The sequence below is a fragment of the Stylophora pistillata genome, chromosome 3, assembly GCF_964205215.1.
Source record: "Stylophora pistillata chromosome 3, jaStyPist1.2, whole genome shotgun sequence".
NCBI lineage: Eukaryota > Metazoa > Cnidaria > Anthozoa > Scleractinia > Pocilloporidae > Stylophora > Stylophora pistillata.
The window spans coordinates 31,311,395-31,321,898 of NC_142521.1; the positions used below are offsets into that span (position 1 = coordinate 31,311,395).

At 37.9% G+C, this 10,504-nt stretch overlaps 1 pseudogene; it reads right to left on the reverse strand.

Moving 5' to 3' along the window:
- Window positions 1-8,705: 8,705 nt before the first annotated feature.
- Window positions 8,706-10,159, reverse strand: LOC148735624 (uncharacterized; annotated as a pseudogene).
- Window positions 10,160-10,504: the final 345 nt, after the last annotated feature.

Genomic DNA, 10,504 nt, shown 5'->3' on the forward strand with positions numbered 1-10,504 from the left:
TAAAGGTCTCCAAAAGTAAAGTACAGAGACAATTGAAGAGGAAAATTAAGACTTCAAATCAATGATATTTATCTCCTTTTTTTTACAATTGCTAGATAATTTATAACTTTGATTACTAATTTCTACTTAATTCACAGAATATTCTGCTAAATATCAAACCAACGATAGTTTCAAGACGTATTCAGAATTTTATAAGTATGCAAATTTAAGAATTTTTCTATTTCAACAAATTACATTGCCCTTGAGGGCTCGAAGGAATCTTCAACAAAGAAACCGAAAGTTCAATACGGAGTTATTTAAGACAAAAATTTTACAGAAAAATTATTTCATTCAATGAATAACTTGGATTTGCCTTTTTTTCTTCAATGTGTTTTCTCGTACTTTTGAGTGTGATTTGTTTCTTCAAGTTTTCTAAAACTTTCAATTTCAATTCAAAATTAGGCAGACATTCATTTTCTGGAAACTTTTTCCTTCCCAAGTTGACATTTTCGTAGCACGAGTTATATTTTTACTTACATGATAGCAACAAATTTGCGACTTACGTCAGGGATATAACTCTATGCACAACTGTAATTCCACGCCAAATACCCTCTCTTCGATAGCCAATCAGACTGCGAGTTTCCCTTTGGCTGTGTGATTCTATTTAAAATGTAAACTGAAACTACGTTGGAACTCGGCCTTGCAAGAGAAGTTGGCCATTGATGAGTGTGACACAAATTTTGATGAAAGTTCATCAGCTATGAAGGCGGAAGGAGCTTGCATCCTTTAAATGAGATCCACTGAGCTATATAATTTACAGTACAAGTGGATGGTGTCTAACGGAGACAGCAAAGCCTTCAACACTGTTGAAAATCATTAGGTTGGAATAAAAGGTATTAAATTGGATTGTGTTGGTCATGTTCACTGAAGAGAATGGGGAAGCACCTTTTGAACTTAAAGCAAGGACGAAAGGAAAACTCGAGGATGGAAACCCAATTGGGGCCGCGGAAGGCCCACCAGGACAAAAAAAAAAAAAAACTTAAAAATATTATGGCTTGGCAATATGTCGGAAAACACTGAAGAAGTTGACTCCCACTGACAGGGAAGTTATCGTTGCCATTTACAAATGGGAAAAAGAACATTATTGCAGTTCTTAACCGCAGTGTGAGACATCAAGATACTGCTAAACAACGCAGGCGTTCTGTCTTACCTAAAAAATACTCGGTGTGTAAATGGCAACACTAGATGGTGACAGCTAGAATAAGCCTTGAATTTTTGAGTGGGCCTCCATTCATGACACTCAGCGATGCAAGCTTCTAGAGAGGTGCACTGGTGGGAACGCTCTAAACCCCAAATGAGTGTCTCAACTCAATGGTTTGGGTGCGTTGCCCCAAGCATAAGCATTATGGGGCTAAGATGGTCCGATCACCTTTAGCCACTGCCCCAGCTGTTTGCCACTTCCACAAAGGAGCAGAATGTAGAATAGACATAATGGAAAAACTTTTCATTCCTGGTGAAATGCACACAAGTCATTCCCGTCGGCAAAAGGATAATACACTGAATGCAAATATGGCGTCCAATTTGAATTGCCATTGTTCTGGACTCACTAGCCTCATACATGTACTAATTATTTTAATTTGTGTTTCCACGTGAAGACGAGGCTAGTCAGTCCAGAACAATGGCAATTCAAATTGGACGCCATATTTGCATTCGGTGTATACTCGCTTGCGAAAAGCCGAAACGCAAGCCACTGCTAAGGAAAAGAAACGCCGCCAGGCAAAAGAAATTGTAAGCAGAGAGGAAGCCCTTTGTGAACTTGAAGGAGTGACTTATGAGGCTTGATGATTCTAATTTGTTTCCTTTGGCTTGTAGAAAAAAAAGTTGGATGATATTTCACGTATTGATATCATTGTTTGTGACCAATTATTTATTTATTTATTACAATTTAATGGCTCTGATAAAACAAATAAAAAGTTATAAAGTAAAAGCGAAAAGAAAAGAAACGCCATATGAATAATCCATAAAGGAGTCCAGGAACCCATATGAAAACAGATCACCAAAGCTAATAATAAGATAGAATGAATATATGAGGTTCATATATTTTGAACTGCGGTATTAGATACGTATGATGCACGATCCTCGCAGTTGATAGTGCTATTTATGCAATAGCGAAAATCAGACCTGAAAAAAAAAAAAAAAAAAAAAAAAATTCAGGCCTGTACGGGACTCGAACCACTGACCTCTGCGATACTAGAGCAGCGCCCTACCAATTGAGCTAACAAGCCAACTGGGAACAGGCCGTTAAGTTGACTCGTAATAAACCCGTGAAAGTGATAAATGAGATAGAATGAATATATGAAGTTCATATATTTTTAACTGCGGTATCAGACATGTATGATGCACGATCCTCGCAGTAGATAGCGCTATTTATGCAATAGCGAAAATCAGACCTGAATAAAATCAGGCCTGTACGGGACTCGAACCACTAACCTCTGCGACACTAGTGCAACGCTCTACCAATTGAGCTAACAAGCCAACAAGCCACTAGTATCGCAGAGGTCAGTGGTTCGAGTCTTGTACAGGCCTGATTGTTTTCAGGTCTGATTTTCGCTATTGCATAAATAGCGCTATCCTACTGCGAGGATCGTGCATCATACGAAAGCTAATAATATCACATATGTTTTAAACTAGACGACTGAGAAATAATTTTCATAAAAAATTTCACGAAATTATTAATTAGATATCTTATCCACTAAATATTTCTTAACTCCTGCCTTAAAAATATTTACATTAGCTGCTCTAAGAGTATCAAAAGGCAAAAGATTCCAAGAATCAATTATCCTGTGAAAAAACTATATTTGAGAGGATTTGTTCTTGCGTATTTCTTCTTTAAAGATAAATTATCATATTTCCTAAATGAATAATGGTCTGCATCCGAATAAAAATCAACATAAGAGTCAATATTAATATCAATAATTCCATTGAGGGCTTTATATAAAAATGTAACGTCAGCTAAAAATCTTCTATTTTCTAATTACATCAAATTTAACTTCTTAAGACGAGCCTCATAATTGTCCTCAGTCTTTAATATGAATTTGGTTGCTCTTTTTTGCACTTTTTCAAGCTTTTCTGTATTCTTTTTGGTGTAGGGTGACCATACCACAGAGCAGTATGCAACATTTGATCGTACCAATGCGCAGTAGAGAGTTCTCAGTCTTTTGTACACTTCAAGTCTGTTTTCCTGGAATGATCAAGTTTTCACCTTTGAGGAAAGATATCTCAAGAAGGATTTAAGCTATTGACCTGAAATTTTTAGGATAGTTAGGTCTTATTTAGTTAATAGTTGTGAATTAGGGAATTTGCCAAAAACTTGCTGGCGCGTCAAGTTGAATCATGTTTTTACTTTTTCCAGACAAAAACAACTTGGTTATAACAGTATATCGTTATCGCGTGGTTTGATAGCCTCACGTTCAATTCGCTTTATCGTCGAAGTTTGCAGAAAATTTGGTTATACGACTGTTCTCATTTTGTGTAAGTTTGTTTGTTTGTTTTTATTCCAAAAATAGGCTACATTGGATCTTCGAATGACGCCAATTATGCGTAAATTCAGTTTTATTAATTTTCTCGAAAACTGAAGAATTTTTTAACAAACTACATATGTCTTTGTTTGTTTTACCTGTAGGCCTACCTAATACTAGAATATGAGCCAGTTCGATTTTTTGACAGTTGCCGGTGAATGTTTGATTTCTCGTGACAACCTCTCTTAACTCGCTCGTATGCACTTGGATGATAGACCACAATAATAATTTCACGAATTTAGATAGGGTGAAAAATGGCAATGTCTTGTGGTAGACTAGAAACCTTTAAAAAAGAAACAATTTGAAAATTTGAAACTTGAGATTTCACAGGCGTCCCAAGCTAGCGTCTCGCTGAAAAGCGAAAAATTCAGTTCCCGAAACCGTCACGGATTGTGTGACCTGGTGTTACGTTACGCGAGGAACCGTTGGGAATTCGAATACGTTATAAGGAATAATATGGGGAACGAAATATGGTTGATTTACAACACTAAAATATTCCGAAATATAAACATTTTACGCGTAGGACTGATTAAAGGTACTCACTTCCCGAATGTCCGTTGTGGTTTTTGGTGATTTCTGCCGTTTTGGGCTGTCTTTGCCATCACTGTATTTTCTGTTTTAAAACCATATTTCGTTCGCGCAGGTGTAAAGGACATCGCATAAATGCTACTGCTTTCCGTATTTTATACGTGATGTTTCGAAAGTTTTTGTAATTGCATTAGTCGTAAGCGACTATAATTGGAATGCTTTTAAAGTTCTCATGAAAGCAATCCCCAAATGTACATCCAGGTTCCAATTGTTCTCCCCTCCCCTCCCCTTCCCCTCCCCTCCCCTCCCCCTCCCCTCCCCTCCCCCTCCCCTCCCCTCCCCCTCCCCTCCCCTCCCCCTCTTCCCCTTTCCTGCCTACATATCTTTTTTATCCAACCTCTTCTATACCTTAAAAGGAACCTCCACTCTTTAAACAAATAGCGCTCAGAATGTTCCAAATGTACTTATTAATAGATCTGGCATAATTTGATATTGCTTTATCAAGGGCTCTGATTTTTTTCTGGTTTTCCAGCGAAGGTTCTGATAGCCACTACGAAGTTCGCGTGGCCGCCATCTTGAATAGTGCACAATGCACTCTGGGCTTATGACGTGTAATGGTTGCTTGGTGCACGGTTGTGTTTAAATCTTCGCATCTCTTAAATAACAATGACCGTAGCCGATCGAAACACCGAGAACGATAAAAAATCTAAATTAAAAAGTCTTTTATGCGAATATTTGTTTGTAAAAGTTTTTTAAAACGTTCTTCTGAACATTAGGTAGACTCAATACGCTGATTATTAAAGAAACTTAGGCCCTCACTGCAGCCGTCATTTTGACGTACTTGGGTATATTTTTGGGAGAGGAACCGCGTGACACTAGGAGAACTGCGGACTCAGCCTGGTTCAAGCCATCGTTATTGGTGCACTCGTGTGTGGTGTTTTACTCTTGTTGACGCTATAATGCTGTCTTCTGAAGAAAATTTTAGTGAATATATCATTGATCTTCCCCACGAAGTTTTCGATCGGCGGTCGACATTTTCAGATTTAAAACATGACGCTTTTCTATATTCTTCATCTTCTACTTCACTTTCCTGTCTCTTTTCACTAGAAAAGTGCTCCGCCTCCCACTGATGGGGAATATATGTGACGCATTCACTAAAATTTTCTTCAGACGACAGCAATGTAACATTAACAAGAGTACAACACCACACCGCGAGTGCACTGAGCAACCACTACACGTCATAGAACTGGACTTCAGAATTTTGCGTAATAAGATCTTTCTTTTTGGTTGTTATCTATGAGTTTGACAGGTTGAAACTTAGAATGAAAATATTTTCCATCAGACAAACGTGCTGAGGGATCATGAAAGAAACCATTATGCTGAGAGTCCACGCACGATCTAATATTGTGGTTGAATGAGGAAATAGCCGAGTGATAAACGAAAAAAGACGTTGCGTGACGAGAACAAAGAATGAACGCTCGTACATGTAGGCTTTGACAGTGCTTATTGCCGTTCCTTCTCAGAGACAAAGTCTTAATTATTCAGTTTCAGTTAGTTGCCTCAAATTCGTTCTTCCGTATAATTTTGCAGTGTAAAGCAAATCAAAACTCGTTTTTATCTCTAACAACCTCTGAACAAAGATAATTTGCGGTCTCCGTTCTTCGAACAGGTGGAAATAGATTAAACTAAGAGAAAAGCATAACAACGTAGGCTCCTTATTTGGTTGTTGCCTATCTGGACTTTGCCCTGTGTGTGCGAAATACGTGATAAAATGCAGGTTGTTTGATGAGAATTGACCCGTGATGGGGTGAAGTCCAAGGTAGTTAAAGGTGAATTTTACTGGTAGAAAACGCTTAAGTACATGAGAATTGCATGAAAAATTGACTAACAGTAGCATTAAGTTCCTTGTGAAAATTATTTCAATGAGATATGATTATATGTTAAAATTTATGTTATTTACTAGAAAATGGCATTTCATCAAAAAAAAATCTAGTCCATAGTGATTAGCAAAAAGCAAACACGTAATTGTAGCGGAAAAACAAAATATTTAATTCATGGAAAACTTTTAGAAGCAAAGAAACGGATATTTAACAAGGCAATCGACACAGAAAGTAAATATAACTTGGTGGTCTTTTCCACCTTTGCAAAAAGAGCAACCACAAGGCGAAAACAAGATTATCATTGAAATATGATTTATGATTTATTCTTTGTGCAAGTTGTACCTGAGTCGGTAATTCTAGCCTTTGAAAACAACAAGCTGTAGTGATAAATTCGTGTTAGGCCTTTAGCTGACGGTGTGTGTGTTGTAAGTGAAGGAGTGGTTCACAAAACACGTTTTAACTTGCAAATGGTAGAAAAAAATTCCCTGGCGACCTTTCTAATCCCGGTAGATGATGGCGAAAAAGTCCTCACGAAGAACGTGAATTATTACTTTGGGTAGATGAGCTCACAATTTTGGTTAATGTCATTCTTGGTGTGTGTCGATGTTGGGTTGATTCCATCGCAACGCATCGTGGTACCCTAATTTCCTGACATGATTGGCATGAGGGACGGCATTCTGATTGTGCAAGCATACCCCAATGCTGTGATCTTGACTGCGATTTGATTGGTTTGTGATACACTAAAAATGCGGCAATCTGATTGGTACGTGATACATACCCTAATGCGGCAATCTGATTGGTTTGTGATGCAGGAAAAATGCGGCAATCTAATTGGTGCTAGCGATTGACATACCACTCTTTACGCTTACACAGTTATCATGTCTTTATTTCTGTTTTTTCAAATAACTCAAAAAAGTGTTCATCCGCTGAGATTTCGCAGTCTGAGCAATCCTCATAAGAGAATAAGTACTTATATAGATGTTAATGATCCCTCAGAAGACGACTACAGGCTTTTATAGCACAACTCGATAACATATGTTTTAGTTAGCTTCCAGCCGGCATATTTGTGCCCCTCAGAGGGACACAAAGATTGTGTCTCCATAAAAAGCCTTATAAATTTTTTAGTAAAACAAATTTCTTCGATTAATATCTCGGCCAGGACGAAACATCGCACAGGCCTGAACCTTTTCAAGACTGATTGAATATTCATCTTATCTCTCTGATTCATGACTTTATTTGTTGAATGGTTTTTGATGACAGTGTGAGAGTGAAAACCGACAATGAATGAAAAACGACCGAATGGTTACTTATGAAATGGATGTGTCAGGAACGTCATCCAAAGGAAATAGCGAGTGAACCGCAAAAACCATTAGACCAGGATCGAATCTCTATTTTGCAGCAAGATTCGTCCTTCGAAACGAGACTTCCATCGACGGTATTTTGAAAACGGCACGTTTTCCAATCTTCAAATTTTGCAAACAGACAGCTTAAAAAATAATCTTCAAGAAGTGAGAAAACAACAGCATTCCGAAAAGATCGAGTTATATAGCCTCCGGTACCTTAAGGATAAACTGTAACAAGGCTGCCTATAGTTCAGGCGCGTTACTATTCCAAGATGATGGCGTGTGGCGTTAGACACGGGCGAGTTTTGGACGACTTATTACAGTGTGTCTACATCCTTGTGGGTGAGTGAGTGAATAAGTGAGTGAGTTAGTGACTCATTTGCATACCACAAGTTAAAAACACAGAAGTCGCATGAAAAGTTGATCAATCCTGACCAGATCATATTGTCAGACATTTTCTCCATTAAAACCATGCACGAGTCACTTTTTTTATAACAGTTCATTCATTCCATCTGACAGAACATATGCAATATCCTTTATATTACTTACAAAAATCATTTAGATCAAAAATGCATTACAGTTGCAAAAGAGATCGAGGATCTCACCGGGGCAAGAGATTAATAACTCTCTTAAATGGGATTAACCATTAAGTTTAGCTATTAGGCGTAAAAATTGACGAATTTTAGCAATTAGTCCTAAAATGGTTTTCCTTTTCCATTTTATCATTTTGTGTCATTCTAGGTTAACCATTTAACCATAACTGTAAAATTGCCAAAAGCCAACACCCCATTGAGAGTCTCAATGAGGTGTAAACAATACAGAAATATATAACTTACAAACAATACAAAGATAGGCGAGGTTAAGGTATTTAAATTTTTGTGGTTGAGAAAAGAAAAATTTAACACAAAAATGTATATTTATTGTGGAAACTAATCATTCATAAGGTCAGAAGGATTTCAATTTTTATTTCCTGTAATACGATTCTCGATTTTTAATTTTTCTTCACATTTATAAACAAACTCGCCAATAGCACAAGGTTTGGAAACACTTTTTGGTGGTATAAATAATATGTGTTTGTACGTATCTATTGCGAGTAGTTTTTCGTAGTGCGATGGAGAGAAACTACAAGTGTATTCTACTTTAAAACGATAAATAACTTCTGTGTAAAGTTCTTGAGTAATCACGAATCATATTTACAGCCGAACTTCGGTGTTCTCTTTGGCAAGGCTAAGCCTTGGTGGATACAACAGTCATGAAAACGTTTATGTTTGTGTAACGTTTATATATACGTACTCAAGCTAACATCATATCATCACCGGAAGTTAAATTTACACGCACTGCATCTTCTCCCTGGGGCTAGAAATTCTCAGAGCAAGCTGTAATGAGCTAACCTGGACCAACAAAAAGACACACTTTCCGATTAAAGTGAAAAAAAATACAACTGACTGGGGCTGACACCCAATAATCGACACTTACAAAATGTACATTTCGTTTAAGTGATTTTTTGAATAGATCTATCAACTCAAGTTTTATTTCCAGTTACATGTTCGCCTTTAAGGACCGGTCTCTGTAAGAATAAAATATCTTGGGAAATGAACATTTTTAACCCCCTTTAAATTTTGGAAGCAGCGAGGTACTCAGGGTAGATGCATAAAAAAGGCCCTTTTTAATGGTTACTGCACATCTGTTTCCATGGTTAAAACGACTGCTTGCTCGCTGCCTAGAGCCTCATTATCATTCAAAAACATCGCCAAAAGGTCGAAAATGTTTATTTCTCTCTATCTTACTCAATAAAAAAAAATAAATAAAAATTGGTACTTCTACCATATATAGTGACATTACTCTGATGCATTCAATTTTCCCCAAGAGTTAATGTAAGCGCACTAATTATGTAATTTAGTCGGCTGATCGACCACGCGTCCACGACAGACAGTCAAATATTTACCCGTTCGACTCAAACTAACTCCGTCAATAACCATTTTTATGATATGACGGCCACGGTTTTGTCTAATACAAGTAAAAGGTATTTTACACGTTTGATGTACTGCCTCATTAAAACGCCCATGAACAACTGTTAGAAGGTAAACGCTTGTCCATACAGCAATTGCTACAACATTAACAACTGCTACTAAAGTATGTCGCTTCCACTGTTTTCGCCAAACAGCCATCGCAGCCATTTTCTGAGAACGAGTCTCGATTGCTGGAGACATGCTGGTGAAAAGCCACTCAATAACGAGTGGAACTGAAGTGTGCATGACTAAAGTTTGCAGAATCTTAAACAGCGGCGCCTTCTCCAGGAAAATACTGACTGGTATAAGTACATGAAGCTGTTCACAGAAACTATAGTGGAGGATTCATACAACATGCTCATGATAGCGATGTTAGCTGTCAGTCTTTCGCGGTGAGGAGTGCGAAAGCTTCCCAAAGGGTTTGATCTTCTGCTCAAATCTGGTGACAGATGTGATCAATGACAACCACAATACTGCGTTCTACGACCTCAGCGAAGCCATGAATGATTCCAAGAATAGCAATGCTCCCCAAACTGCTGAGATCCGCTAGCAAGACACGAAACATAACGGCGAGAAGACAGTATTGCGGCGCCAACAAAACATACGAATATCCTGGGTGGGTAATATTCCACAACCTCTGAACACAAATCCGTGAGATCGCCTTGAGAATGACGCCTATAAGTGGAGAGAACAGTGCGATTACAAGCTTACCTCTTTCGTTTTGCTTGGTATATTCTATGTAAACATAATTCTCAGTGAAAGCCGCAGCGGCAATCATACATACGATCGGTGTTGCCATTTTAAAAATAAGCCGTCATGCCAGCTTTGATCTTGAATGAAGGCACAAGTGCCTTTCAATCAAAGAAGGTTGAAAACAGACTGTAATGAAAAACAAAACATAAACTGGACCGATTCCGAGAACACCTTCGAGACGTGGAAAGGAATGACAAGGACACATCGAAACCAGTCGCTAGACATTTTAATTTACCTAATCATTCTAAGCAACATATGGCAATCTGCAGTCTTTCCTTACACTTAGGTAGCACGGAAAGCCGTACTGAAAACTCTTGAAAAAAGGCTCATCTTTCAAACCAGCAGTCGAAATCCCACAGGGATCAACGAACGCTTTTCATTCCACTAATTTATTCGTGTTTTTCTCGTTGCCATGTTCCCACTCCATTTTCTGC